Here is a 6,311-nt window from a genome sequence, read left to right on the forward strand (position 1 = left end):
AAGTTGCTCACAGGATGAGAATGGAGGAAAGAAGAAAAACTCCAAAGGATTTGATCTGGCATGGTGATCAGGCACATGGTGGATAAGCAGGCATCTGGCAAAGAACGGGAGCTTAAGAGGAAAAAGAAAGTAAGATAAAAATGATGGGAAAACACAGAATGTTAGGTAAATCAAGCTGAAAAAGTAGACAGTCAGGAGAAAGGGCAAGTTATTGAATGCAGAATTACATAGAAAACCGAGCATATTTACTAAGCTGCATGTAGTCGGCTGGGAAGTCCCTGTATTAATTCTTAGAGAGTGTCTCTGGTCAATATTAAAAATGCTTGTGAAAGTTTGACATGCATTTTTTTCAGTACTCCCCATATTATTTTGAGACATATGCATTATTATTATTTTTCTTTAAAAAGAGGAAAATGAGGTCTAAGAATTTTACTAAGGTTCTAAAATATAAATTGTAATAACAGATTGAGTCAGAACTTTAAGCAAGGCAGCCTGGAACTCAGTGCTTTCTTTTGTTCTGTGTGAGCTTCTTTAGATCTGTTCTCTACGTTGCTCTGCCTATGGGATTCATTATCCATCCCTGGCTGACCTCAAACTCACAGTAATCCTCTTGTCTCCACTCCTCAAATGGTAGGATTAGAGCCATGTGTCATCATGCCTGTGTTAAATATTCCATTTTTAACAGATTTTGCAAACTGCTTGTTTGGGATTACACATTTGAATTTTAACAAATACTATTATAACACTTTTCTCTTTGCATATGTTAGCTATTGTCAACTGTTCGATTTCATTTTAGAATTAGAATATTTTAATAGTGATATTTTATTGGTACTAGTATATTTTAAAATATTACTTCAATGAATCCACTGGGTGAGAGGAGAGGTCTATAGAATTTTTAGAGATGATGATAATAAATGTCATGTTTGGGGGTGACACAAAGGCAAACACTTATAGCAGCTTAAGATGGAAACCCCTTTCTTACTAATGCAGTTATCTGAAAATATGTGGCCCATACAAGATAACACAATTTAGACAAGAGGCTGAGTCTACTCCACAAAGAGTCAATAATTATGATGTTTTGATTACATTCCTGAAAAGGGGGATAACAACATCAATTTAGTCCCTCTGTTTATTCTTTTGTTTCTTTCTTCCTTCATTCCTACCTACCTACCTACCTTCCTTCATTTATAGAATTTACTGTCCATCCTTAGACTGAATATCTTCATTCCTTGCCCACCTGAATTTTGGATCCTACTCATACACCGATGTGACCTATAATAGCAAACATTTTCTAAGGTGCAACAGAAGAAGGAATGAGAATGAACAAGGTTCTCCGTCATATTGCTTTATAGAGAGCACCCCAAAATCAGGAAAATGGCACCTATTGTATGGCTGCATGTCAGTGATAATAGCTATGGAAAATGAAAGTAGTTTTTTTTTTAGACCATGTTCCTAGCAAAATACGTCATTTATGAAACATCAACATATATTAGAACAAACAATAACTCCCAAACCTGTATATATGCATGTCATGTTTTCTAAATAATAGCACACAAAAAGACAAATATATTTCCACCACCTTCAAAGGGATATAATGTGAGATATAGAACATCTTTTAACCAAGGATGGGAGATAGATAATAGGACTTTACACATACTAGTCAAGTGGTCCATCTTCTGTCCTTTCACTTTTAATAAATGTATAAGCATACATCACTGTGTGTCTGAGACAAACAGATGTGCACACAAACACAAACACACACAAACACACAGACACACACACACAAAGAGAGAGAGAGAGAGAGAGAGAGAGAAAGAGAGAGAGATAAATTTTTTCAAGAGCTTTAATCAACTTTGTAGTGTTTAAAAAGTGTAGTAAAAGAACAGCATGGTAATAACCTCAACAATGGACATGTTGAGGTCAGGAATGGGTTACTTCAGTCCTGCTTAGAAGGAAGAACAAAAATATCCATAGGAGGAAATATGGAAACAAAGTTTAGGGCAGAGACTGAAGGAAAGGCCATTCAGAGCCTGCCCCACCAAGGGATCCAGCCCATATACATACAGCCACCAAAACCAGACAATATTGCAGATGCCAAGAAGGTAATGCTGACAGGAGCCTGATACAGCTGTCTCCTGAGAGGCTCTGCCAGAGCATGACAAATACAGAGGCAGATGCTCACAGCTAACTATTGGACTGACAACAGGGTCCCCAATGGACGAGTTAGAGAAAGGATTGAAGGAGCTGAAGAGGTTTGCAACCCCATAAGAACAACAATACCCACCAACCAGAGCTCCCAGGGACTAAACCACCATCCAAAGAGTACATATGGATAGAACCATGGCTCCAGCTCCATATGTAGCAGAGGATGGCCTTGTGGGCATCAATTTGAGGAGAAGCCCTTGGTCCTGCCAAGGCCTGATGCCCCACTGTAGGGGAATGTCAAGATGGTAAAGCAGAAAGGGTTGGCTGGGTGGGTGGGGGAAAACCCTCATAGAAGAAGAGGGAGGGGTGATGGGATAGGGTGTTTATGGATTGAAAACTGGGAAAGGATATAACAGTTGAAATGAAAATGAAAAAATATCCAATGAAAAAGGAAAAAAATTAAATTGGAAAAAAAATGGACACTTCGATCAATGGAATCATGTTGAAGAATCAGTCATAAACCTACGCATGGATGGAAAACTGGATATCTCCATGTAAGGTCAATCTAGATCCCTACTTCTCAAGTGAACAAAACTGAAGTTGAAGAAATAATTTCATAGATGTAAAAACAAGGTTTTGAGAAATACATCTGGTGGTCAAGAGGCCTATGACAAACTTGTGAGCTTTCTGAGAGATACATCTGACGTCAGGATGCCCAGTGATATGATAAAGTTTTGGTGATCAAGATATTGAGGCAATTTTGACTAAGCAAATTAAGACAAAACAATAACAATTGTTCTCCCTACCCCTCCCTGTGGTAAGTTCTGAGAACAACCTCAAGATGTCATCTTGACCCTGCCAGACCACCCAGTTCAAAGGCCAGGTGCAGGGGCTAGATGAGGAAAGTGATTGACTAAGCCAAGAACTTGAGCAGGCCAGCCAATACCTGACAAGATCCTTTGTCCTGCGTATCACCAATGAGAATAGGGCAGTTAACCCTCTTGCTGAAGTCTGTCCTCTATAAGGAATAAAAGTTGTGTGCTTTTTTGAGTTCAGCGTTTGTCTCTCCCTGTGTGGATGAGCAACCCCAAGTAGGTGGATTAAAAACCTGATACCTTCTTGCTATTGCAGTGGTCACTTTGTCAATTTGTATTCTGTGGGTAGCACTCCTGAGGTAGGTCAAACATGAGCTGGACTCTCCAAGATTTAGTCCAAGACACTTTCTTTCTTTCTTTTTTTATTATTATTAACTTGAGTATTTCTTATATACATTTCGAGTGTTATTCCCTTTCCCGGTTGCCCGGCAAACATCCCCTCCCCCCTCCCCTTTCTTATCCGTGTTCCTCTCCCCATCCTCCCCCCATTGCCGCCCTCCCCCCAACATTCTAGTTCACTGGGGGTTCAGTCTTAGCAGGACCCAGGGCTTCCCCTTCCACTTGTGCTCTTACTAGGATATTCATTGCTACCTATGAGGTCAGAGTCCAGGGTCAGTCCATGTATAGTCTTTAGGTAGTGGCTTAGTCCCTGGAAGCTCTGGTTGCTTCGCATTGTTGTACATATGGGGTCTCGAGCCCCTTCAAGCTCTTCCAGTTCTTTCTCTGATTCCTTCAACGGGGGACCTATTCTCAATTCAGTGGTTTGCTGCTGGCATTCGCCTCTGTGTTTGCTGTATTTTGGCTGTGTCTCTCAGGAGCGATCTACATCCGGCTCCTGTCAGTCTGCACTTCTTTGCTTCATCCATCTTGTCTAATTGGGTGGCTGTATATGTATGGGCCACATGTGGGGCAGGCTCTGAATGGGTGTTCCTTCAGTCTCTGTTTTAATCTTTGCCTCTCTATTCCCTGCCAAGGGTATTCTTGTTCCCCTTTTAAAGAAGGAGTGAAGCATTCACATTTTGATCATCCGTCTTGAGTTTCATTTGTTCTAGGCATCTAGGGTAATTCAAGCATTTGGGCTAATAGCCACTTATCAATGAGTGCATACCATGTGTGTTTTTCTGTGATTGGGTTAGCTCACTCAGGATGATATTTTCCAGTTCCAACTATTTGCCTACGAATTTCATAAAGTCATTGTTTTTGATAGCTGAGTAATATTCCATTGTGTAGATGTACCACATTTTTGTATCCATTCCTCTGTTGAAGGGCATCTGGGTTCTTTCCAGCTTCTGGCTATTATAAATAAGGCTGCAATGAACATAGTGGAGCACGTGTCTTTTAAATATTTTGGGGCATCTTTTGGGTATATGCCCAAGAGAGGTATAGCTGGATCCTCAGGCAGTTCAATGTCCAGTTTTCTGAGGATCCTCCAGACTGATTTCCAGAATGGTTGTACCAGTCTGCAATCCCACCAACAATGGAGGAGTGTTCCTCTTTCTCCGAATTCTTGCCAGCATCTGCTGTCACCTGAGTTTTTGATCTTAGCCATTCTCACTGGTGTGAGGTGAAATCTCAGGGTTGTTTTGATTTGCATTTCCCTTATGACTAAAGATGTTGAACATTTCTTTAGGTGTTTCTCAGCCATTCGGCATTCCTCAGCTGTGAATTCTTTGTTTAGCTCTGAACCCCATTTTTTAATAGGGTTATTTGTCTCCCTGCGGTCTAACTTCTTGAGTTCTTTGTATATTTTGGATATAAGGCCTCTATCTGTTGTCGGACTGGTAAAGATCTTTTCCAAGACACTTTCAAAACACCCATATTGCTTCCACACATGGCTTTTGCCATTCGCTCTTTCTCCTGGCGCTTTGAAAATACAGAATAAAGCAATGCAATTCCAGAAAATTCGAAGGCAAATGGAGGCTCCAGGTGCCCCATCTAGACTGCTTACTTGGGAAGCCATGAAGCAGATCCGGTATTTACATAAGGAATTTGGAAAGTCCTGGTCAGTTCCCAAGTTGGCAGAAGGCTTCGATGTTATCTGAAGGATTCTAAAAGATAAGTTTGTACCCACTTCAGAGCAGACACTGAAACAGGACCAAAAGGTCTTGAAAAAAGCTGGGATTACCTGAGTGGTTTGTCTGCTCCCAGTTTCTGAAGATAACTTGAAGACTCTCAGTGCAGGCCATTCTGTGTCTGGCTCTCTGCTGATGCCAGGGGATGGAGTCTCCTCTAAAAGTCAGACTCACAGCAGAGCTTTGAAGTCAAACACTCCCAGCGCAGATGCACAGAAGTAAATGGCAGAAAGGAATAAAAGAATCCAAGTCTTGGAAGAAAGCTTGCTGCCTACCACCACAGCCTTGGGTCATGAGAGAGAGGAAGAGAGAGAGAGAGAGAGAGAGAGAGAGAGAGAGAGAGAGAGAGAGAGAGAGCGCGTCAGAAAAACACCATCCATGTTTCTGACTGAGGCTGCCAGGAGAGCTGACAGTGATGTATTACCAAGTGTTGAGAAGCTGGAAGAGTTGAAGGCAGGGGAGCAAGGTGACCAGAACTTCAGCAGTGAAGTAGAACAGAAGGGGCGTGAGTTCTTTGAAAGTAATGGAAACTTCCTCTGCAGAATTTGAGCCTGGCCCTGACTTTTGGAGATGCTGGACAAGCACATTTGAAGCTGCCCAGCATTTGGCATCCATTGGCCACTTTGGAGTAAGAGTCGATGAGGCCAGCATGAGGGTGAATGAGCTATGTAGGTAGGGTCAGACTTACCTGGAGCAAGCCCCATGGATCCCCTGTGGATTCATTCATCTTTGTTTCTTGGTGGTCTCTCTGTTGAGAACAAGAATTCTAGGTATCCTGTCATGGATTTTTGTGATACTGTGTTGGGAGGAAATTGAAAGCTTGCCTCTTGACCTCTTTTCCTTTCTAATCACTGAACACCATTCTTGATCTGACTAATCAGTTGGTTTCCTTATTTGTAAAATAATGTAAAATGAAGGGGGGAGGGGAAAAACAGCATATCAAAGCTAGATATCCAATTTAAAATGGGTATAGAGATAAACCAAGAATTAAAATAGAGATATCTCAAATAACTGAAACACACATCCTTAGCCATCATGGAGATGCAAAATTTCTTTGAGATTTTATTTTACTCCTGTCAGAATGACTAATATCAATAAAACAAGGACAGCTTCTGCTGGTAAGGATGTAGGGTAAGGGGAGCAGCCATCCATGGCTCATGGGAATAAGAATTTTTATGCTCACTATGGAAATCAGCATGGTATTTGAAGGGAAGCATCA

General features: G+C 41.3%; 1 pseudogene; it reads left to right on the plus strand.

Annotated features, from left to right (window-relative positions):
- Positions 1–2,232: 2,232 nt before the first annotated feature.
- Positions 2,233–5,641, plus strand: Ngrn-ps3 (neugrin, neurite outgrowth associated, pseudogene 3; annotated as a pseudogene).
- Positions 5,642–6,311: the final 670 nt, after the last annotated feature.

This window comes from Rattus norvegicus, chromosome 15 (genome assembly GCF_036323735.1).
Source record: "Rattus norvegicus strain BN/NHsdMcwi chromosome 15, GRCr8, whole genome shotgun sequence".
Classification (NCBI taxonomy): Eukaryota; Metazoa; Chordata; class Mammalia; order Rodentia; family Muridae; genus Rattus; species Rattus norvegicus.